Consider the following 26,265-nt stretch of genomic DNA (forward strand, 5'->3'; position numbering starts at 1 on the left):
GCGAGACACTGCTGCCAGCGGCACAGTCTTGGATTGACGGAACCTATCCGAAAGATCATGTTACACGGATGGATCAAAGTTAGAGAACAGAGTAGGCCTGGGATTCTATTGGGTTGCCCAAAAAGTAATTGCGGATTTTTCATATAGTCGGCGTTGACAGATTTTTTCACAGCTTGTGACTCTGTAATTGAATTCTTTCTTCTGTCAGTTATCAGCTGTTACTTTTAGCTTGCTTTAGAAAAAAAGTGTAAAAAAAGTATATTTGATTAAAGTTCATTCTAAGTTTCATTAAAAGTGCATTTACTTTCTTTTAAAAAATCCGCAATTACATTGAGAACCCAGAGACTGAGATCTATTTTAGACAGTCAGACCATAATACGATCCTGCAGGCGGAGATCCGGGCAATCATGGAAGGCGTGAGGTGGTGTGGCCCTTCTTGGTGATGGTAATGCATTCCTGCATAGAACCCATTTCAGTGACCAAAGTTGGTTGGTAACCGACAGCAGATGGAATACGACCCAAAAGGGCAGACACCTCAGAACGAGCCTGGATGAAACGGAAAATGTTGTCAATGAAAAGCAATACATCTTGACCTTTTCGGCCACCGAAGTATTAAGCAATAATCAAACCAATCAAAGAGACACAGACACGGACTCCAGGGGGTTCGTTCATTTGACCGTAGACAAGAACTACCTTGGTTGGTCTTGTCCTTAAGGGAAATGACACCAGATTCAATCATTTCATTGTACAAATCGTTACCTTCACAGCGAATATGTATTGGGTTGCCCAAAAAGTAATTGCGGATTTTTCAGGTCGGCCAAATGAAGTTGATGATGATCAAATCAAAGCATTAATCGAATTGGATCGTCATGTAACTGAGCGTGAGATAGGAGAGAAGTTAAATATACCAAAATCAACCGTATATTATCACATAAAAAGTCTTGGACTGGTGAAAAAGCTTGATATTTGGGTACCACATGTATTGAAAGAAATTCATTTAACAAACCAAATCAACGCTTGTGATATGCACCTTAAACGCAATGAATTCGATCCGTTTTTAAAACGAATCATAACTGGAGATGAAAATGGATTGTTTACAACAACGTTAGTCGAAAACGATCATGGTCCAAACATGGTGAACCAGCTCAAACCACTTAAAAGGCTGATATCCACCAAAAGAAGGTTATGCTGTCTGTTTGGTGGGATTGGAAGGGTGTGGTATATTTTAAGCTGCTTCCAAGGAACCAAACGATTAATTCGGATGTTTACTGTCAACAATTGGACAAATTGAATACAGCCATCAAGGAGAAGCGACCAGAATTGGTAAATCGTAAAGGTGTCATATTCCACCAGGACAACGCTAGACCGCACACATCTTTGGTCACTCGCCAAAAACTGAGTGAGCTTGGCTGGGAACTTTTGATGCATCCACCATATAGCCCCTGACCTTGCACCATCAGACTACCATTTATTTGCAGAACTCCTTAAATGGTAAAACTTTCGGCAATGATGAGGCTATAAAATCGCACTTGGTTCAGTTTTTTGCAGATAAAGGCCAGAAGTTCTATGAGCGTGGAATACTAAATTTACCAGGAAGATGGCCAGGAAGATCGAACAAAATGGCAATTATATATTTGATTAAAGTTCATTTTAAGTTTTATTAAAAATGCATTTACTTTCTTTTCAAAAATCCGCAATTACTTTTTGGGCAACCCAATAGTAACCACCATCAGCTTTGGCTACATTGTTGATAAGTTCCATAATCAATATAGTGCAGCACTGCCGAATAAACCAATCTTACCACCTTTGGCGTAGCAAGCAAGCAAATCAACGACATTGATACCAGTTACCAAGATTTTTTGTTCAACGTTCATGTTCACGAACTCGGGGGCTTCAGCATGAATGTGAGCGGTCTCGTCAGTGTGGATGGGACCACGTCCATCGAAAGTTTCAGCACCGACAAGGATACAAATGGGGAAGCCAGTATCGATGATTTTGTGTTCACGCACCAAACCCTCAATACCATCGATAGCAATGGTGTTCTCACCCAAATGCTGAGCTACTTCTATTCTCAAACGGGGAGTACGGTAATTGATCCTCGAATTGTATATAGACGACGGCAAGGATGATAGCCACAGTTTTGCCACTGTTTGTATGGGAGCTATATCAGTTTATGGACCGATTTGAAACATATTTGATACAGTTGGAAGTCATAACAACACGCCACCTGCAAAATTTCTGCCAAATTGGCGCCCTCTAGAAGGTTAAAGACAGATTTAAACCATACGAGGCACAATTGTTGTAAGTCAAACCAAAACTCCACCCACAAAATTTAAGCCAGATCGGATAAGAATTGCGAACTTTAGAGGCTCAGGAAATCAAATCGGGAGATTGGCTTATATGGGAGCCTAGCACAGTTATTGGAAGTCACAACATAGCGCCACGCACAACATTTCAGCCAATTCGAAATACAATTGCGCCCTCTAGGGGGTTAAGAAGTCAAATCTGAAGATAGATTTTATGGGTAATTTGTAAGGCCATGTGCCAATTTAGACCATACCAAGGGCAGTTGTTGAAAGTCATAACCAAATGCCATTTGCAAAATTTCAGCTTGATCGGATACAAATTGCGCCCTCTAGAGGTGCAAAAATTCAAATCAGGAGATTGCCACTGTTGTTGCAAGTCATAACAGAACACCAAGTGCGAAATTTTAGTTAAATCCGATAAGAATTGTGCCCTCTAGAGGCTCAAAAATTCAAATCGGGAAATTCATTTATATGGTATCTACATTAGGTTATAGACCAATTTAGACCACACCTAGCACAATTGTTGGAAGTCATGACGAAACGCCATGTGCAATTTTTCAGAAAAATTGGATAGGAGTTGAGCCTTTTAGAGGCTCAAGAAGCCAAATCGGGAGATTGCGCCCTCTAGGGGGTCAAGAAGTCAAAACGGAAGATTATATGGGGGCTATGTCAGGCCATGAGCCAATTTAGACCCTACCTAGCACAGCTGTTGGAAGTCATAACGAAATGCTACTTGCAAAATATCAGTCGGATAAAACTAGCGCCATCTAGAGGCTTAAGAAGTCAAATTGAGCGATCGGCTTCAATGGTGGCTATATCAAGTTATGGATCAATTTAAACATATCCAGCACAGTGATTGAAAGTCATTAAAAAAAAACGCCACGTGCAATTTTCAGCCAACTGAGATAAAAATTGCGCCCTCTAGAGGTCCAAGAAGTCATATTGTGAGATCGGCTTCTATGGAAGCTATATAAGGTTATGGAATACCTGGCACTGTTGTTGCAAGTCATAACAGAACGCCACGGGCAAAATTTCAGTAAAATCGGATAAGAATTGCGCCCTCTAGAGTTTCAAAATGTCAAACCGGGAGATCGTCTACTAAGCGAATTATATCAGGTTGACTCAAAATGTCAGAACAAAAGTTCGGTTTATCTGGGAGCTATATCAAGTTATAGACCAATTTTGAACATTCCTGGTACAGTTGTTGAAAGTCATAACAAAACACCACCTCCATAATTTCAGCCAAATCGGATAAGAATTGCTCCCAATAAAGACTCAAAAAGTCAAATCGGGAGATCGGCTTATGTGGAAGATTTATCTGGTTCTGTAGCAATTTTAGACCATGCCTGGCACAGCTGTTGGTGGTCATTATAAAACTCCACGTACAACATTTCAATCAATTCGAAATACAATTGCGCCCTCTAGGTGGTCAAGAAGTCAAATTGGAAGATTCGTTTATTTGGGGTCGATATCAGGCCATGAGCCAATTTAGACCCTACCTAGCACAGCTGTTGGAAGTCATAACGAAATGCTACTTGCAAAATGTCAGTCGGATAAAACTAGCGCCATCTATAGGCTCAAGTAATCAAATTGAGCGATTGGCTTGAATGGTGGCTACATCAAGTTATGAATCAATTTGAATCACACCTAGCACCGTTGTTGGAAGTCATAACAAATCGCCACGTGCAATTTTTCAGCCAACTGGGATAAAAATTGAGCCCTTTAAAAGCTCAAAAAGTCAAGTCAGGAGATTAGTTTATATGGGATCTACATCAGGTTATAGACCAACTAACACCACATCTAGCACAGTTAATGGAAGGTGTAACAAAACGCCACGTTCTAAATTTCAGTCAAATCGCCTAAGAATTGCGCCCTCTAGCGGCTTAAAAATTTAAATCGGCACACCGGCTCTTATGGGAGCCATTTCAGGTTGTTGACCAATTATAAATAAATCTGGAGATTGACTTCTATGGGAGCTATATCAAGCTATAGACTCCATTGGATCATGGTTAGATAAGGTAAGAGTGGCAGTCCTTTATAGACTCACTTAGACAATTTCGAGTCCATTGTGATACCACAGTAGCGACAGACCAAGGCTTCTGGCGGGAATCGAAACCACGACCCCTGAACTGGTAATCCTACCATGCGATCAACTCGTCCCGGTAGCAGAGTTTAGACCCAATTAGACCATACTTGGTGTAAATTTTCAGACAAATCGAATAAGAACTGCATCCTTAAGAAGGTCAAAAATTGAGAACGAGAATTCGGGAATTCCTCATCTAGTATAAATCATTATCATAACTCAGGGGCAACATTTCGTACATATCAATGAGTGCAGTCGGATTCAAGTTCAAGCTCAATTACAAGGGGGCCTCCTTCTTATAGCCCAGTCCGAGCGTCATGCGGCACCTCTATGGGGAGAAGTTTTTATATGACTGTGAGGTACCTACTCATATAAAAACTTCTCCCCAAAGAGGTGCCGCATGCCGCTCGGACTCGGCCATAAGAAGGAGGCCCCTTATAATTGAGCTCAAACTTGGATCGGACTGCACTCATTGATATGTAAGAAATTTGTCACTGATTTGTGATAGATGATTTATGCTAGATGAGGGAGTTAACGAATAGCTTTGCTAGAAGACGTAAAACGGAATGTCGCCTGCATCAGGAGGGGATACTCAAGGCTGAAAATTTCCTTATGCTCTCGCCAGTATTCGAACCCAGGCGTTCAGCGTCATAGGCGGACATGATAGCCTATGCGCTACGTTGGCCTCCCATAGGTCCTTGCTACATTAAATATTTTCCCTTTTGTCCTTTCCAGTATTACAAATATGCTTGGCTAAGCATAACTTATGAAAAACTACTGTGCAGCAATGCATGGCACACTTCACTTTCAGCTTGCAGCGACGAAAAGCAAACAGAGCTCGAACTCCTTTCATTGTGACAGTAACATGGCACAGCATCGGAAAAATCGAAGGAGAAATTTAATAAAAATTAAAACAGCACCAAGTACCAAGAATGGAGAAAAGAAGCACAATTTTAATTGCCAAGTTAAGCGTCAAGTGTTATGAAAGTGGAGACACAAACCACCCTTGGGCAATTCTTTGGGCTTTTTTCAACGCTCAACTGTGGCCAAACATTTTTGTGCCTTTTTTTTGCTTGAACTTTTTGTTTCTGAGGAATTGGTTATGTTTTTTTTTCGTCGTATCCAATTTTGTGCCTAAATTGTATGTAGACATAATGATGGCAGACCACTATGTTTTTTTGGGTGTTGCGGTTGTAAGGACCCAACACTATGGCCGCGCCACTCCATGTACCCAACGTCATTTTCCATTTCATGGCAGCGGCGACATGCGGTTGGCTGCTTGTTTTGAGATGACGGACCCAACCGAAACTTTGTACATTTTATACTGTACTAAAATTTCACGTTCTAATTGAGTTTCAAGTGGCAGTGTGGAAAAGTGTATCCTTTTCTGTTGTTGATGTTTACGTTGCTGTTGGTCCAGCCAATACCCACCCACCTATTGCTCTTAGCTGAGACGACATGATTTTCACTGTGAGTTGGGTCTGACTTTAATTTAGAAGATTGCAATTCAGGGAAAGCGGAAGTATAGAAAGGGCTTTGTGAGTGAGCGTGTGTGTGTGCGTGTGTGTGAGTGTTATTGTGGCACAGTGTTTCAAGTACATTGAGGAAGGCATATTATAACCGGCTAATGGGTTGACAGAGAGTAAACTCATAATGGTCTACTATAAAGGTATCGGGCTAAAATTTTGCACAATGGTGGTCAAATAATGTGAGGGGATTAATAATGTAATCTTTCCGTTTGTACCACCTCAAAATATTGATATAAAGTATATGTATTCTCGATAGTCTTGATATACGTCTGTCCGACTGTCGAAATCACGATAGCAGCTCTCTGTTTGAAATTTCAGCTAAATCGGAAAATAAATGCGCCTTTTATGGTTTTTGGGGCCCAAAAGCTGAAGATGCTCTTTGAAGATCTCTATGGCAGCTATATCTAAATATAGCACGGTGTGAACCATTTTCGGTACAGATGTTTGACATTGGAGAATGTTACGCTGAAAGTTTGTCTGTTTTAAGTAAAAATTTCATTAAAAATTTTATTAAAAGTTTCAAAAAAAAAAAAATTGTCCTTAAGAAAAATTATTTTTAGTCAGCGCTAGCCTGATGTTTATTTTGTTTTAATTTGATGGAAAACAAAATAATTTTGCGGGGAGGGCTCAGGCCCAATAGCCCCCCCCCCCCCCTCCCACTGGCTACGACCCATCTGGAAGCAGGTTATTGACCAATTTGAATCATACCTGGCATAGTTATTGGAAGTCGTCACAAAACGCCATCTGCAAAATTTCAGCCAAATCGGATAAGAATTGCGCCCTCTACAGGTTCAACAAGTCAAATCGGGAGATCGGGTTATATCGGAGCTATATTAGGTTATGGGTCAATTTGCACCATACTTGGCACAGTTTTTGAAAGTCGTAACAAAACGCCACAGCAAAATTTTAACCAAATCGGATAAGAATTGCGCCCTCTACAGGTACGAGAAGTCAAATCGGGAGATCGGCTTACATCGGAGCTATATCAGGTCATGGATCAATATGAACCATACCTGGTACAGTTGTTGGAAGTCATAACAAAACGCCAAATGCAAATTTGCCAATGAACATTCCATCAATTAGTGCAGATCGATTCAAGTTTATGCTCAATGATAGGGGGCTTCCTTTTTAAAGCCGAGTCTGAACGGCGTGTCGCAGTTTTACATGGCATAGTACCTCACAAATGTTGGCAGCGTTAGGAGGGTAAAGCCACCGCAGAAAATTTTGTATGATTATATTGCCGGGATTCGAACCCAGTCGTTCAACGTCATAGACGACGGACATGCTAACCTCTGCGCTACGGTGGCCTTCATATAGTATTCTGTTATGACTCTCAACAATTGAGCCATGTGCGGTTCTCATCGGTCTATAGGTCCCACATTGTAGCAGAATCCATGGTGGTGGGTATCCAAAGTTCGGCCCGGCCGAACTTAACGCCTTTTTAGTTGTTTGTGTATACAGTTTCTAGCAGAATCCATGGTGGTGGATGCCCAAATTTCGGCAATGCTGAACTTAGCACGATTTTACTTTTTTTTATACCATCCACCATAGGATGGGGGTATACTAATTTCGTCATTCTGTTTGTAACTCCTCGAAATATTCCTGTAAGACCCCTATCTGGGGTCTTGACTTCTTGAGCCTCTAGAGGGCACAATTCCGATCCGATTTGGCTGAAATTTTGCATGAGGTGTTTTGTTATGACTTCCAACAACTGTGCCAAGAATGGTTCAAATCGGTTCATAACCTGATATAGCTGCAATATAAACCGATCTAGGGCTTTGACTTCTTGAGCCGCTAGAGGGCACAATTCTTATCCGATTTGGCTGAAATTTTGCACGACGTGTTTTGTTATGACTTCCAACAACTATGCCAAGAATGGTTCAAATCGGTCCCTAACCTGATATAGCTGCCATATAAACCGATCTGGGGTCTTGACTTCTTGAGCCTCTAGAGGACACAATTCCCATCCGATTTGGCTGAAATTTTGCATGAGGTGTTTTATTATGACTTCCAACAACTGTGTTAAGAATGGTTCAAATCGGTACATAACCTGATATAGCTGCCATATAAACCGATCTGGGGTTTTGACTTCTTGAGCCACTAGAGGGCGCAATTATTATCCGTTTTAGCTGAAATTTTGCACGACGTGTTTTGTCATGACTTCCAACAACTGTGTTAAGAATAATTCAAATCGGTCCATAACCTGATATAGCCGCCATATCAACCGATCTGGGGTCTTGACTTCTTGAGCCACTAGAGGGCGCAATTATTGTCCGATTTAGCTGAAATATTGCATTAGGTATTTTGTAATGACTTCCAACAATTGTGTTAAGAATGGTTCCAATAGGTCCCTAACCTGATATAGCTGTCATATAAACCGATCTGGGGTCTTGACTTCTTGAGCCTTTACAGGGCGCATTTCCTATCCGATTTGGCTGAAATTTTGCACGACGTGTTTTGTTATGACTTCCAACAACTATGCCAAGAATGGTTCAAATCGGTCTCTAACCTGATATAGCTGCCATATAAACCGATCTAGGGTCTTGACATCTTGAGCCACTAGAGGGCGCAATTATTATCCGATTTGGCTGAAATATTGCATGACGTGTTTTGTTATGACTTTCAACAACTGTGTTAAGAATAATTCAAATCGGTTTATAACCTGATATAGCTGCCATATGAGCCGATCTGGAGTTTTGACTTTTTGAGCCTCTACAGGGAGCAATTCTTACCCGATTTGGCTGAAATTTTGCACGAGGTGTTTTGTCATGACTTCCAACAACTGTGTTAAGAATAATTCAAATCGGTCCATAACCTGATATAGCTGCCATATAAACCGATCTGGGCTCTTGACTTCCTGAGCCACTAGAGGGCGCAATTATTGTCCGATTTAGCTGAAATTTAGCATGAGGTGTTTTGTAATGAATTTCCGAACTTAGCACGATTTTGCTTTTTATACCCACCTCCGAAGGATGGGGGTATATTCATTTTTACACCCACCACCGAAGGATGGGGGTATATTCATTTTGTCATTCCGTTTGCAACACATCGAAATATCCATTTCCGACCCTATAAAGTATATATATGCTTGATCAGCGTAAAAATCTAAGACGATCTAGACATGTCCGTCTGTCCGTCTGTCTGTTGAAATCACGCTACAGTCTTTAAAAATAGAGATATTGATCTGAAATTTTGCACAGATTCTTTTTTTGTCTATAAGCAGGTTAAGTTCGAAGATGGGCTATATCGGACTATATCTTGATATAGCCCCATATAGACCCATCCGCCGATTTAGGGTCTAAGGCCAATAAAAGCCACATTTATTATCCGATTTTGCTGAAGTTTGAGACAGTGAGTTGTGTTAGGCCCTTCGACATCCTCCGTAAATTTGGCTCAGATCGGTCCAGATTTGGATATAGCTGCCATATAGACCGATCCTCCGATTTAGTGTCTAAGACCCATAATAGCTACATTTATTATTCGATTTCGCTGAAATTTGGGACAGTGAGTTGCGTTAGGCCCTTCGACGTCCTTCGTCAATTTGGCCCAGATCGGTTCAGATTTGGATATGGCTGCCATATAGACCGATTTCTTGATTTATGGTTTTGGGCCCATAAAATGCTTATTTATTGTCCGATGTCGCCGAAATTTGGAACAGTGAGTGGTTTACATATATTCCCGAGGTGGTGGGTATCCAAAGTTCAGCCCGGCCGAACTTAACGCCTTTTTACTTGTTTTTGTTTTTTTTTTTGGCACACCACCCAGTTGAACACAGTATCCGTTTTTATTTTCACAACCTTGCGCCAATAAATGTGTGTGTCAATCAAAAGTCGGTTTTGTTTGCTAAATTCGCCCGTTTATTTACTTTTGGGCAAAGTCACGTTTTTATGTGTCTTTTAGATTAAATGTATTATTTTTCCAATTTTCCTTTTTGAGACATCGGTTCTGTTTTTATTTTTTTTTTTTTTTTTTGCTTGCAGTTGCTGTGGTTCACTACCATGGCTAATGCTGATGTTAAGACCAATGCCTGCTAAGGCCTCTTCTTTGCTGTGTGCTGTGAACGGGGTTAATAAAAATTGTCAATACATTTCGTTTCAGGCTGAGGTACCTTGAAGTATGGCGTTTTGTTTTAGCTAGAAACGCAGCTTTTTTGTTGTTTTTTATTTTTTTTAGCAAAAAAAGGCTTATTTACTGTAGGCCTTTTGGTATGGGCTTTTCCAAATAAATCATGAATTCCAGTTGTTTTGGTAGGATACCAGAAGGGCTGAAGGGCTTCGCTTATATTCATCAATTTGGGGAGTTTTCTCAAGAACTGTAAATACTTTGCTCCATGTTGAACATGGCTGGGGGTTATTGTAATTTTTTGATTAGTTTCAGGCATGCTGCTCTTTCCCTTCCTTGGGCTCCCTTCAATTTATTTTTTTTTTGTTTTTGTTTTGTTAGGCTCCTGTTTTTGTTTTTCAATGTGGTTTATTTACGCTTGGCCCAAATGTAACGCAAACGAATACCAAGTAACGGTCAGCTAATTTAATGAATGTGTGAGGAATTATAAGCATTGCATATGAAATTTCTTTGGGAAAACCTAGAGAGAGAGAGAAAAAAGGTGGAAAATGCCTTTAAATGTGATCCCTATAAGAGCAATATTTTCACGTTCGAAAAGCTCTGTTCTAGGGGTTGAATTTGGCTATATTGGTTGTTAATTGGTAGTTAAAAATGCTGCTGTTTTCCTTCAAATCCAAGTAGGATTTTACCTGAAATTTGGTAACTCACATCCACTTCAATTTTTGAATACTTTTGTCTTCCTCCACCGAACTTAAGCCCATATATCACCCAAAGACCTTCAGGCCTTTTCTTGATGTAATGAGTTGTATACCATTGTAAGAGCGGATTGGAATAAATTTCGGCACAAATTCTGCACGGCTATCCCTTCTAGACCAGAAAAGGAATTGGAAGCTATGGAGGATATAGACATAGTAGTCAATCGGATCACGAAGACCCTGAATGATTCGCTTGTGTCAGCAAGCCCTAGTGCTAAGCCAATGGGCAAACAGCGCCCGCCATGGTTGACCCCAGGCCTGGTTGGTCTATGGAAGTACTGCAGAAAACTTTTCAACAGAGCAAAAGCCACAAGAGCACCACACAATTGGGACATCTATAAGGCTGAGCTAAGAAAATATAGGGGCGAGTTGAAAAAACGGCTCGGAACAAGTCCAGGGTAGAATTCTGCAGCTCCCTGGAGCATCTGAGGCCTCTAGGCTAAGGAAGATTCTGTCCTCAAGACCTATTAAGGTGTGGTATAATTAGAAGTCACAGAATGTATGGACAATGTCTAATGAGGTAACACTAGAACTACTCGTTGATACACATTTCCCGGGAAAATCTCCAAGGGACAACTTGGCGCCAGAAGAGGTTGGAATGCATTCTTCGGAGGTTATTTGCGAAATTGTGTCTGAACCGAAAATCCTTTGGGCGATAAGAAGTCTGGGCACCTTTAAGTCGTCAGGCCCTGATGATGTATGACCGGTTGAATAACAAGCTGTGTCTGATAAACTGGTTCCCTGGCTTAGGGAGATTTACTCTGCTTGTATCAGCATGTCATATATCCTGTGGGATGGAGGGACATGAAGGTCTTTTTCATTGCGAAAGCAGGAAAACCCTACCACACGAAGGCCAAAAGATTTTCGTCCTATTAGTCTGTCATCCTTTATGCTGAAGACTCTTGAGAGGTTGATAGAAACATTTCTTAAGACAAAAATCCCTGGAGATCCCCCGTCGCCGCAGCAGCATGCATATAGTAAAGGCAAATCCACTGAAACAGCCCTTCACGACCCAGTCGGCTACGTAAGCTAAGAAGTCGGCTAAGAAGTATCGGCACCTTTAAGTCGCCAGGCCCTGATGATGTATGACCGGTTGAATTACAAGCTGTGTCTGATAGACTGGTTCCCTGGCTTTGGGAGATTAACTCTGCTTGTATCAGCATGTCATTTATACCTGAGGGGATGAAGGGACGCGAAGGTCTTTTTCATTGCGAAAGCAGGTAAACCTTACCAAACGAAGGCCAAAAGATTTTCGTCCTATTAGTCGCTTAGACGACGTTTTGGGCGCTTAGACCACGTGTCACGTATTGGGTATATACTGCAGTTGTCAGACCTATAATGCTATATGGTGTAGTGGTATGGTGAACGGCGCTTCAAAAGTCCAACTACAGCTCAATACTTAACCGAATCGAAAGGATGGCTTGTTTGTGCAACACAGCCGCACTGAGGACGACACCATCTGATGCACCGAATTTAATGCTACATCTTATGCGTCTGGACATTGTGGCCACCCAAATTGCTGCGACCATTGCCCGTGAGGTTAAGGGAGCTTTCTCATTGGTCATGTGGCGGCTACGGACACTGTGTTATCTTTGATACAATATCCGATGTTCCAGGCAGTGTGGATTACACCCTACCGGAACCGCTTTTTGATAAAAAATACTGTACCACTATGCCTGATAGAAGCGATTGGAACTACGACATCCCTGGTAACAGAAGTTACATAGACTTCTATACGAGTGGTTCCAAACTAAACTACCAGGTGGGCTTTGGGGTGTACTCTAAAGGTCTAGAACTGATTATATCGCAAAGTTTACCCGACCACTGCAGTGTGTATCAAGCGGAGATCCTTGCAATTAAGGAAGTGGTGGAATGGTTAAGATCTAAAGTCATTACGACGATTGGCATAAATATCTTCTCAGACAGCCAGGCAGCCATTAAATCCCTTTAGAAAGTATTTCTGAACACAAAAACCGCCCTCGACTGTCACACATCTCTGAACGAAATGGTTGAACAGTTCAAAATTCACCTGTTCTGAGTTCCGGGCCACAGAGATATCCCAGGGAACTGAAAAGCGGATGAGCTTGCAAGACTAGGAACTATCCTACCTATGCCAGGTATACTGGAATCTGTGGGTATGCCTCTAGCGACATGTAAGCTAAGTTTTCAGGACCAGGCCCGAAGGACAACGAATGATAGATAGTCACAAAAAGGGGGCTGTCGGCATACCAAAACTATGTGACCTAATCTAGACTTGAAGAGGTCTACTGCTTTGCTGTCATTGGCTAGAACAGACGTCTTAGTCATGGTGTTCGTCATGACAGGTCACTGTCTAATCGGGAAACATGCTGAGAAACTGAAGGTTGCCAGCAACGACTTTTGCAGAAGCTCTGAGGACATCGAAGTAGAAGTGACTATAGAACACCTTCTGTGTGTGTATCCCGCACTAGCAGTCAGAAGGAGTTCCACTTTAGGTTCTCATTTCTTTGAGTAGCTGTCTGATTTACCGGATGTATGTTGGGGTTTTTGAAGCGATCTGGATGGTTCAAGAGTAGGAACTAGCAGGCATCTTCCGTCTTCTGTTCATGTGGTATCACAATGGACGAAAACGTCCAAGTGAGTCTTATGGTAGACTGCCACTTAATGAGTTGCTTGACTCGAAAGGCATACCCATTGACTCCAGTTCCTCAGGAATGTTGAACTTAGTTTCTAGGCCTGCATTAACGTCTTGTTGGTGATTCTCTGGAATATCTCCTGGCCAAGTGGACTTTTAAGCTGCTTTTTCTAACAAGTGTAGGCTATGTAATTTGTCTATAGCGTAAGGAGGGCGTACCATACCCTTTAAACCTAAAACCTCAAAAGCAGACCGATCAGGACTTTACGGTACTGAAATTACTGATCGGGTGAAGATGGCGAAAAAAGTCTGGAAGGAGCAATAAGCTGTATAATTTGCTGATATCGGAAGAGGGCGGACCCTCACTCTTACCACAAAAGAACCATTCAAAACCATTAAAAAACGATAGTCAGCCAAATCGGACAAAAATTGCTGCTTTCAGGAGCTCAAGAAATCAAATCGGCAGATCGGTTTATATGGGAGCTATATCAGGTTATAGACCGATTAGGACCGTACTTGGCATAGTTGTTAGAAGTCGTAACAGAGTATCGCATGCGGCTAAGCCGCAATTTTTGTCTGATTTGGCTGAAATTTTGCATGTAGTGTCCTGTTGTGACCTCCAACGGTTCGAATCGGTTTATTACCTGTTATAGCTCCCATATAAACCTATCTCCCGATTTTACTTTTTGTGACCTTATAAGCCACAATTTTTGTCCGTTTGGGCTCCCGATTTGGCTTATTGAGCCCTTTTCATCTGCAACTATTGTCCGATTTGGCTGAAATTTTGCATGCGATACTAGCTCAAGAAGTCAAATCTAAAGATTGGAGGCCTAAATCCGCATTGGTAGCACCCAATTATCTCATTGCAAATAGCAACAGGAGCAAACTTCTCACACATCAATGAGTGCAGTTCGATTCAAGTTCAAGCTCAATGGCAAGGGGACTCCTTTTTATAGCCAAGTCGGAACGGCGTGCCGCAGTGCGACACCTCTTTGGAGAGAAGTTTTACATGGCATAGTACCTCACAAATGTTGTCAGCATTAGGAGGGGAAAACCACCGCTGAAAATTTTTTCTGGCCGAAATTTTTCACCTAGGAGTTCTGTTAAGATTTTCAACAACTGTACCATGTGCGGTCCAAATCAGTCTAGAACCTGATATAACTCCCATATTAACCGATCTCTCGATAATCCTTGACCGGTTCCTAGAAGTTTCAATTATTGCTAGTTTGACAGAATTTTGGTATATAGAATAAAATTTTGCCCTTCAACTAAATTTGTGGATTTTTAGCATAAACCCTGGTGGTGGGTTCCCAAGATTCGTCCTGGCTGAACTAAGCACGCTTTTACTCGTTCTATTTCACCAAATTATACTGAAATACTTTGCAATAACTCGCCAATTTTGTTTTCTACTAAAATCAAATTTTAAATTTTCTGAAATTGTAACAAATTGAACTCTTTTAAGTTTGCCATAGAGCCAATGGGGAGTTGACGTTGTCAACCACAAATTATGTCAGCTTACACGATGTCCGTAACAGTCGCTCATTAAAAGCATAAATCGCAACTAATTAAAATAAAACTTAATTGCTATAACTAGTGAGGCCACTGCTAGTGCTTCCACTGCCACTGCTGATGCCGTTGTTAGTGATTTTGCCACTTGTAATGTTGCAAGAACTTGCCAAGTTGTCAGTTACAATCATTTGGAGAAAATTATTTATTATTCGCTTTTTTCCCCCTCTGCCAGTGGTCCACCAACGCCACCATCATCAACGTTGTAGTGGTTGTCCTTGCAGTCAGCAACCGCATGACATAGATAAGACAGACATACAACCAAGGCAGTCCCTTTTCAGCAGCACGTAGAGGGATGGTGCAAGAATGTCTGGCATTTCACAAATGAATATCCCAAATAAAGAGAAAAAAAAAACAAGGAAACGGCTTGAAAACAAAGTTGCATCCCAAAGAACTTTGGTTCACAAAAACTCCCACATAAACGCACACATCGACAGAAGCATAGGCATGGATACACCGAACATAGGTTTATGTCTTTGTATATACAAAATAAACTGGCAGAGTAGGAGAATATTCTGCACACACACACACATACTAGCAGCATTCACCTTCACCCCTTACCGTCTTTGTTCCATCACTTTCTCAGATTCTCTTTGCTGCTAAACAATAAGCGAATGCGAATAAAGTTAAAAAAGATGAATGCAAAACAACAAAACAACAACAAATTGTCAAAACTCCTTTCGAAACAAATTTAGGAACTGTGGCGGTGCCGGTGGTTACCGCGAAAAAGGGAATAAAGGATCACTAATTAATTGAATATAAGCTGCCGTAAGCTGTGTTAACACACCGTCGTTGTCTATTCTTCAGCATTCAAATGTCAACAGTCGGATGTGCCTTTGACATTTTACTTCGAGGCAGGTAGTGGGAGCAATGCCTGGGAAGTGAAAAGCAAAGTCGGTTTTCAAGTAAAAAGGTTGAGTGAATATTAAATTGTGGATATTTTTGAATATTCCAGAAACAAATTAAGAGTGGAACAAGTCAAATGCATGCTTAGTTTGGCCGGACCGAATCTTGGCAACCCACCACCAAGGAATCTGCTACAAATGTATGCAAAAAACAAGTAAAGGCGTGCTAAGTTCGGTCGGATCGAATCTTATATACCCTCCACCATGGATCGCATATGTCGAGTTCTTTTCCCGATATCTCTTTTTAGAAAAAACAAAGGATAAAAGAAAAGAATTACCATAATATTGGAGCTATGTCAAGTTATGGTTCGGTCTAAAGTTTGGTTGGAGACCATACTAGAAGTCATGGTGTAAAATTTCAGCCAATTCGAGTAAGAATTGTCCCCTTTAGGGAAGTAATATAGAGAGATCGGTTTATATTGGAGCTTTATCAGGCTATGGACCGATTCAAACCATATTTGATACGCATGTTATAGGTCATGGGAGAAGGCGTTGTACTAAATTTCGGCCAAATCTGATAATAATTACGCCCTCTGGAGGCTCAAGAAATCAAGATCCCAGATCGGTTTCAATGGCAGCTATATCAGGTTATGGACCGATTTGAAACATATTTGGGGCAGTTATTGGAAGTTGTAATAAGGCACCTAGTGCAAAATTTCAGCCAAATCGGATGAGAATTGCGCCCTCTATTGACTCAAGAAGTCAAGACCCCAGATCGGTTTATATAGCAGCTATATCAGGGTATGGACTGATTTCAACCATACTCAGCAAAGTTGTTGGAAGTCATAAGAAAACACCTCGTGCGAAATTTCAGTCAAATCGGATAATAATTAGGCCCTCTTTAGGCTCAAGAAGTCAAGATCCCAGATCGGTTTAAATGGCAGCTATATCAGGTTATGAACCGATTTCAACCATACTTAGCAAAGTTGTTGGAAATCATAATAAAACACCTCATGCTAAATTTCAGCCAAATCGGATAAGAATTGCGCCCTCTAGAGGCTTGAGAAGTCAAGGCCCCAGATCGGTTTAAATGACAGTTATATCAGGGTATGGACTGATTTCAACCATACTCAGCACAGTTATTGGAAGTCATAGTAAAACACCTCATGCTAAATTTCAGCCAAATCGGATAAGAATTGCGCCCTCTAGAGGCTTGAGAAGTCAAGGCCCCAGATCGGTTTATATGACAGCTATATCAGGTTATAGGCCGATTTGAACCATAATTGGCACAGTTGTTGGAAATCATGACAAAACACCTCATGCAAAATTTCAGCCCAATCGGATACTAATTGTGCCCTCTAGTGGCTCAAGAAGTCAAGACCCCAGATCGGTTTATATTACAGTTATATCAGCAAAGTTGTTGTAAGTCATAACAAAACACCTCGTGCCAAATTTCAGCCAAATCGGATAGGAATTGCGCCCTCTATAGGGTAAAGAAATCCAGATTCAAGATCGGTTTATATGGCAGTTATATCAAGTTATAAACCGATTTCAACCATACTCAGCTCAGTTATTGGAAGTCATAGTAAAACACCTAATGCAAAATTTCAGCGAAATTGGATAAGAATTGCGCCCTCTAGAGGCTCAAGAAGTCAAGGACCGAGATCGGTTCATATGGCAGCTATATCGGGTTATGGACTGATTTCAACCATACTCAGCACAGTTGTTGAAAGTCACATTAAAATACGTCATGCATAATTTCAGCCAAATCGGACAGGAATTGCGCCCTCTAGAAGCTCAAGAAGTCAAATCCCCAGATCGGTTTACACGGCAGCTATATCAAAACATGGACCGATATCGCCCATATACAATCCTAACTGACCTACACTAATAAGAAGTATTTGTGCAAAATTTCAAGCGGCTAGCTTAACTCCTTCAAAAGTGAGCGTGCTTTCGACAGACATACGGACGGACAGACAGACGGACGGACAGACGGAAAGACGGACGGACAGACGACGGACGAACGGACATGGCTAAATCGACTTTATGGGGTCTTAGTCGAATTTTTCGAGGAGTTACAAACAGAATGACGAAATTAGTATGTCCCAATCCTATGGTGGAGGGTATAAAAATGTAGTTGAAGGGCATAATACCAAACTTCTGCCAAACCAGCAAAAATTAAAGCTTTTAGGAACCGAACAAGGATGATCGAGAGATCGGTTTACATGCGAGCTATATCAGGTTCTAGACTGATTTGGACCGTATTTGGCACAGTTGTTGGAAGTCATGACAGAACAACGCATGCAAAATTTCAACCAATTGGGACAAAAATTGCGGCTTGTAAGGAGATCTGTTTATATGGAAGCTATATCAGGTTATGAACCGATTTGGACCGTATCTGGCACAGTTGTTGGAAATCACAAAAAAACTAAACGCAAAAACTCGGCCAAATCGGATTAAAATTGTGGCCTGAAGGGCTCAAGAAGTCAATACTGGAGAAAAATTGGGGCTTTTAAAGGCTCAAGAATTCAATCGGGAGATCGGTTTATATTGGAGCTATATCAGTTTAGAGACCGAGTTGAACCGTACTTGACACAGTTGTTGGAAATCATAACACAAAATTACGTGCAAAATTTCAGCCAATTTGAGGCGTTCAGGATCTCAAGAAGTCAAGTCCGCAGATCGATTTATATAGCAGCTATATCTAAATCCGAACCGATAGGGCCCATTTGCAATTATCAACCACCTACAATAATATTAAGTATATGTTCAAAATTTCAAGCGGCTAGCTCTACGCATTCAATCGCTATCGTGACTTTGACAGACGAACGGACGGACGGCATAGTGAGTTTTATTAGGCCCTCCGATATCCGAGCCAAAAATGCTCCACTTCAAAAAAAATTGGAATATAGCTGCCATATGAAACGATCTGCGGATCTTGGCTCTTAAGACTCCCAACATCTGTCCCGAATATGGTCCAGATCGCGATATATTTAGATAAAGCTGCCATAGAGACCGATCTTCAGCTTAAGGGTCTAACGACCGTAAGAGGCACTTAAACCGATCTCCCAATTTGACTTCTTCAGCCTTTACAAGCTGCAATTTTTGTCAGATTTGGCTAAAATTGTGCACATAGTGTTCCGTTATGACTTTCAACAACTGTTCAGAGAACGGTCCAAATCGGTCTATAACCTGATAGAGCTCCCACATAAATCGATATCCCGATTTTAGCCCTTACAAGCCGCAATTTTTGAATTTTTGAGCTTTAAAAACCGCAATTTTTGTCCAATTTGGCTGAAATTTTGCATGTAGTGTTCCGTTATGATTTCTAACAACTGTGCGATGTATGGTCCAAATCCGTCTATAACCTGATATGCAAATTGCAAATTTTGCCCATGAACATTCCACTAAGGAACAGGGGCAAACTACTCACATATCAATGAGTGCGGTCTGATTCAAGTTGAAGCTCAATGATAAGGGACCTCCTTTTTATAGCCGAGTTCGAACGCCGTGCCGCAGTGCGACACCTCCTTGGAGAGAAGTTTTACATGGCATAGTATCTCACAAATGTTGCCAGCATTAGGAGGAAAAACCACCGCTGAAAATTTGCTCTGATGGTCTTGCCAGGATTCGAACCCAGGCGTTCAGCGTCATAGACGGACATGCTTACCTCTGCGCTAAAAAAACACACTCGTCTTCTCACGATCTGGATCCCCCCATAGGATTTTCGCCGTCCTACCGACCGTTTCGCTGTTCCACAATGTTGTATGCGCATTCGTCGCCCACTCCCTTAACTCGGACTGCGTCTTACCCGAAAGGCTTCGGGTTTACCAAGTTTATTGACGGCAGTCCTCTGGCCTTCACCGCCAAATCGTCTACCCTTTCATTTCCCCCTACTCCGTTATGGCCCGGCACCCAAACGATGCGGATTTTGCCATCCTCAGAGAAGTCGTTAATCTCCTGCTTACACTGCAAGATTGTTCGTGACCTTGTCAACCTGGTTGTTATTGCCCTTATGGCAATTTTACTGTCCGTAAAGATGTTCGCACTCGATGTCATGTTAGGGCTACGTCAATCCAAGACTGTGCCGCTGGCAGTAGTGCTTCGCACTCTACCTCAAGGTTCATTTCAGGTATCCGATCGGAAACCTCTTCCTTTCCAGGTTTCCTATCTTCGCCTCGATCATATCGCCATTCCCCATAGCCTTAAGTCTCATAGCCGCAATGGCTGCCTCACACTTAATCTGTATGGCAATGGGTCTGATATCCGAGTGGGCGTGGTTCTCATCGATCCACCTATGCCAAGACAACATGTTCTCTGAACCTGTTGTATGGGCCTTGTGTTGCACATTTTCTTTATAGCAGTCTACCAAACTACTAAGGCGTAAGTAAGTATTGGTCTAATCACGCTCCTGCAGAGCCAGTGGACTGTCTTCGGATGCAGTCCCCATTTCGAGCCTACGGCCGTCTACAAAGTGCCCAACATCTGGGAGCCTACTCAGTACGCCTGAATGTGTATTTTCCCCTATACCCATGCAAAATAAATTCTTAACACCAAACAGTGTTTGTAGTTGGTATCACTTCCAATATTTGTGCGAACTATGGTTCAAATCGGTTCATAACCTGGTGTAGGTGGCTTATAAACCGATATTGGATCTTGACTTCTTGAGCCGCTAGAGGGCGCAATTCTCATCCGATTTAACTAAAATTTTGCATGAGGTGTTTCGATACAATTTCCAAAAACTTCGATGAGTATGGCGTAAATCGGTACAAAACCTGGTATAGGTGCCATATAAACCGATCTGGGATCTTGACTTCTTGAGCCTATAGAGGGCACAATTCTCGTCCGATTTGACTGAAATTTTGCACGTAGTGTTTTGGTATCACTTCCAATATTTGTGCGAAGTATGCTTCAAATCGGTTCATAACCTGGTATAGGTGCCATAAAAACCTATCTTGGATCTTGACTTCTTGAGCCGCTAGATGGCGCAATTCTCATCCGATTTAGCTAAAATTTTGTCTGAGGTGTTTTGATAATTTAAATCCAAAAAATTTTCATTTCTCTTTTCTCCTAAAAGTCTAAGAAAAAAAATTTAAATTTGAATAACTTACCTTATTTTTCTTATTCCATTTCACAAATAATAGAAAAAGTTCTTTTATTAAAGAAAACAGTAAACTTTACAAATTATGCATAATGTCATGTAACATTTTCCACTCAAAATCCTGCTCAGCTATGACGCAATGCCAAACCTAGCTCTCAGACTTTTGTGCTGTCATCAAAAGTCCATCGAATGTTTCCACTTTACAGAAATAGCACAAGAAAGAACAAAAAACTTTTGACTTGTTCAGCGATTTTGTAGAAATTATTTTTCTTTGCTATTTTAGCCATTTTGTTGTTGCCATGGTGCGTTGTAACAGAAAAGTTTGAACAAATCTTTTGACACTCAATGTTGTGAACATAATTTTAAAAAAAATCTCATTTCTCGCTGAAGGCGAGAACTTTTACAGTGAACATGTCCTGACGACAGAACAATCACAGCAAGCACCAGCAGCAGCGGCAGCAGCAGAGGCGAAAAGTTTTGCATTCAACAATTTTGAGCCGTGGCTGCGTGTACGTTAAATACACACACATATGTATGTGTGAAGTGTGAAGGAAAAAACAAAGCGCCCATTTTGTTAAACACTACCAACTATTTGCTCAAAATTAATTGAAAAGATTTAATTTTTGCGTTTATTGCTCTTGAGGATATTTTATAAACTACACATAAGTGTTGCTAGTGTAGGTGGCAAGTGTGAGTGAAGTGTAGTGGTTTGCAAGTGGGATTATTGTTATACTCGTACTGTTGCACAAATGGAAACTCTCTCCTTAAATCCGCAGTGTTGTTTATGAGTTCCTCATACAACATTATATTGAAGGGGTGGGGGGAGGGGGGAGGGGGGTTGGTGGGTATACTCACCCATAACAGCTTTGTCATTTCATATGTTACAAATCGAAATATTTATAAGGGGTTTTCTCTATGACAGAACATTTGTTTCACTAGCCGAACGTAGAGTAGCGTTCCAAGAGCCTCGATCTTCAGCGCTTATTCTAAAATCACTGACACCAAGCTTAGAGGTGTCTCACACCACTTAACAAAAACACAGAAAATAACCAAAAGTGAAGTGAATTTGAGTTATCTCTGGCGATTTGTATACCCTACATCACTACTGTGGTACAGGGTATAATAACTTAGTGCATTTGTTTGTAACACCCAAAAGGAAGGGAGATAAACCCATTGATAAGTATACCGATCGACTCAGAATCACTTTCTGATTCGATTTAGCTATGTCCGTCTGTCTGTCTGTCCGTCTGTACATGTTAATTTGGGTACAAACTATTGGGTTGCCCAAAAAGTAATTGCGGATTTTTTAAAAGAAAGTAAATGCATTTTTAATAAAACTTAGAATGAACTTTGATCAAATATACTTTTTATACCCACCACCGAAGGATGGGTGTATAGTCATTTTGTCAGTATATATATTCTTGATCAGGGTATAAATCTAAGACGATCTAGACATGTCCGTCCGTCTGTCCGTCTGTCTGTTGAAATCACGCTACAGTCTTTAAAAATAGAGATATTGAGCTGAAATTTAGCACAGATTCCTTTTTGTGTCCATAAGCAGGTTAAGTTCGAAGATGGGCTATATCGGACTATATCTTGATATAGCCCCCATATAGACCGATCCGCCGATTTAGGGTCTTAGGCCCATAAAAGCCACATTTTTTATCCGATTTCGCTGAAATTTGGGGTAGTGAGTTGTCTTAGGCCCTTCGACATCCTTCGTGAAATTCGCCCAGATCAGTTCAGATTTGGATATAGCTGCCATATAGACCGATCCTCCGATTTAGGGTCATAGGCCCACAAAAGCCACATTTATTATCCGATTTTGATGAAATTCGGGACAGTGAGTTGTGTTAGGCCCTTTGACATATTTCTTCAATTTGGTCCAGATCGGTTCAGATTTGGATATAGTTGCCATATAGACCGATTTCTTGATTTATGGTTTTGGGCCCATAAAAATCGCATTTATGCCCGGTGCCCGATGGCACCGCAATTTGGGACAATGAGTTAAGTTAAGCCCCGCGACATATTTCTGCAATTTGATTCAGATCGGTCCAGATTTGAATATAGCTGCCATATAGACCGATCTCTCGACTTAAGGCTTTGGGGTTATAAAAGGCGCATTTATTGTCCGATATCGCCGAAATTTGGAACAGTGAGTTGTGTTAGGTCCTTCGCCATCCTTCGTCAATTTGGCTCAGATCGGTCCCGATTTGGATATAGATGTCATATAGACCGATCTCTCGACTTAGGGTTTTGGGGTTATAAAAGGCGCATTTATTGTCCGATATCGCCGAAATTTGGGACAGTGAGTTAGGTTATGCCACTCGACATCTTTCATCAATTTGGCACAGATCGGCTCAGATTTGGATATAGCTGCCTTATAGACTGATCTCTCGATTTATGGTCTTGGGCCCATAAAAGGCGCATTTATTGTCCGATGGCGCCGAAATTTGGGACAGTGAGTTAGGTTATGCCCCTCGACATCTTTCATCAATTTGGCACAGATCGGCTCAGATTTGGATATAGCTGCCTTATAGACTGATCTCTCGATTTAAGGTCTTGGGCCCATAAAAGGCGCATTTATTGTCCGTTGGCGCCGAAATTTGGGACAGTGAGTTGTGTTAGGCTCCTCGAAATTTCTCTGCAATTTGGCTCAGATCGGTTCAGTTTTGAATATAGCTGCCATATAGACCGATATCTCGATTTAAAGTCTTGGGACCATAAAAGACGCATTTGTTGTACGATGTAGCCGAAATTTAGGACAGCTTGTTGTGGTCTAGTTTTCACCATCCTTTTTCATTTTTGTCTAGATCGGTTCAGATTTGGATATAGCTGCCATATAGACCGATCTCTCGATTTAAAGCCTTGTCCCCATGAAAGGCGCATTTGTAATTCGATTTCGCTGAAATTTGACACAGTGACTTATGTTAGGCTTTTCGACATCCGTGTCGTATAAGGCTCAGATCGTTCTATATTTGGATATAGCTACCTAAAAGACCAATATTTTGTTCTACGAAATTGAACAATGGCTCAATGTCACTCAATGTCCATGACGAATTTGGTCAAAATCATACCATATTTCGATATAGCTGCTATGGGGGCATGTATTATGCATTTTTCACCGGCTTATGACGAAAGGTAGTTTACATATATACCCGAGGTGGTGGGTATCCAATGTTCGGCCCGGCCATTCTTTTGGCAAATTGTCTTGCCCGATTCTTATGATTATTACCACAACTGATGCGTTTTTCATTTTGTGCAATTCTCTTACACTTATTTTATTATCCATAATTGGGGGCTTGCCTAAGCCCAACAAATCATTTTCTAAATGTTCACTTATCGAATATTTTGGTCCCTAGAAATAATGGCCAAAGTCACCTACCACTGATGATGGAGGCTATCCTTCGTCGATTGTTTGTTTCTTGCCTCTCCGCCAATACAATGGGAATCAAATGAAAAACCACAAAGTCAACTGGCATTAGCAGCCATCAGTTTTTCGTTGATATATTTGTAGTGAGAGCAATCTTTTTCAGCTTCATTGGCCGGCTGTATTGAAGCGAAGAATGTGAAACAGGCCACACAAGCAGAAGAAAAACGAACTAAAACAAATAAAAAGGAAACGAAAGAGAAAAATGTCACAACAAAATTGTTTACGATATCAAAAGTCAATTATTTGAAAAATACAAAACGTTATAAACTTACTTTGCAAATATCTACTCGTACAGCTATACAGATATGTGTGTATGCACATTGGGGTGGGTTGAGTATCAGTCACAATCGTATGAAAATACATAAGGGAGCTGTATCTAAATCCCAACCGATGTGGCTGTTAGGGCCAGAGGGCTGCCGTTAATAAACTTGGTAAGTCGCGATGCACTGTGGGATGGAATTGAAACAAAACTAGTAAAAAAATATGTCATTTTAAATTCAACAGCAATGCGAGCATCGGTAGTCATAAGAGAATCCTTCACGCCACATTTGGTAAGAATCGGTTGCCAAATGACATTGTTTTTGTTAAATTTGTCTTAACCATACAAGTATATACATGGGAGCTACATATATCCAAATCCGATCCGATTTCTTCAAAAGGCTGCATCTCTAAACTGAAGAAGTCAACCAAAAGTACTATAGTTTGCATACATGTGGCAGTTATACCCAGATCGGAACCGATCTGTGCCATATTGCAGAAGTATATCGAGGTGCTTAACCTAACTCACTGTCCCAAATTTCGGCGACATCGGACAATAAATGTGGCTTTTGTTGGCGCAAGACTTTAATCGAGAGATCCGTCTATATGGCAGCTATTTCCAAATCAGGACCGATTTGGACCAAATTGAAGAAAGATGGCGAAGGGCCTAACGTAACTCACTGTCTCAAATTTGGCAAAATCGGACAATAAATGCCCTATTTATGGGCCCAAAACCTTAAATCGAAAGATCGGTCTATATGGCAGGTATATTCAAAACTGAACCAATCCGGGCCCAATTAAAGGGATGTCAAAAAGCCTAACATAAATCACGATGTGAAGTTTCAGCGAAATGGGATTATAAATGCGCCTTTTATGGGCCAAGATCTTAAATCGAGAAATCGGTCTATATGGCAGCTATATCCAAATCTGGACCGATCTGAGCCAAAATTAAGAAGAATGTCGATGAGCCTAACACAACCCTCTGTCCCAAATTTCGGCAAAATCGGATAATAAATGTGGCATTAATGGGCCCAAAACCTTAAATCGAGAGATCGGTCTATATGACAGCCATATACAAATCTGGACCGATCTGGCCCAAACTGAAGAAACATGTCGAGGAGCCTAACACAACTTAAATTGAAGAAGAATATTGACCTTGCACAACTCCATGTCCCGAATTTTGGCAAAATCGTACAATAAATGCGCCTTTTATGGGACCAAGACCTCAAATCGAGAGATCGGTCTATATGACAGCCATATCCAAATCTGAACCGATCTGAGCCTAATTGAGGAAGGATGTCGAGTAGGCCTACACAACTCACTGTCCCATATTTCAGCAAAATCGAATAATAAAATATGGCATTAATGGGCCTAAGACCTTAAATCGGCGGATCGGTCTATATATCAAGATATAGTCTGATATAGCCCATCTTCGAACTTTACCTGCCTATGGACAAAACAAGAATCTTTGCAAAGTTTTAGCTCAATATCTCTATTTTTAAAAACTGTAACTTGATTCCAACATACAGACAGACGGACGGACATGGTTAGATGGTCTTAGATTTTTACGACGATCAAGAATGCATATACCCTATAGGTTCGGAAATGGTTATTTCGATGTGTTGCAAGAGGAATGACAAAATGACAAATACCCCCATCTTTCGGTGGTGGGTATACAAATTTAAAGAAAGACAAGAAATAGCGTGCTAAGTT

The 26,265-nt window shown here is 41.1% G+C and overlaps 1 pseudogene; it reads right to left on the reverse strand.

The window, feature by feature from the left end:
* Positions 1-405: 405 nt before the first annotated feature.
* On the reverse strand, positions 406-15,046 carry LOC131994653 (ATP synthase subunit beta, mitochondrial-like; annotated as a pseudogene).
* Positions 15,047-26,265: the final 11,219 nt, after the last annotated feature.

Source organism: Stomoxys calcitrans, chromosome 2 (assembly GCF_963082655.1).
Source record: "Stomoxys calcitrans chromosome 2, idStoCalc2.1, whole genome shotgun sequence".
In the NCBI taxonomy this organism is placed as follows: domain Eukaryota; kingdom Metazoa; phylum Arthropoda; class Insecta; order Diptera; family Muscidae; genus Stomoxys; species Stomoxys calcitrans.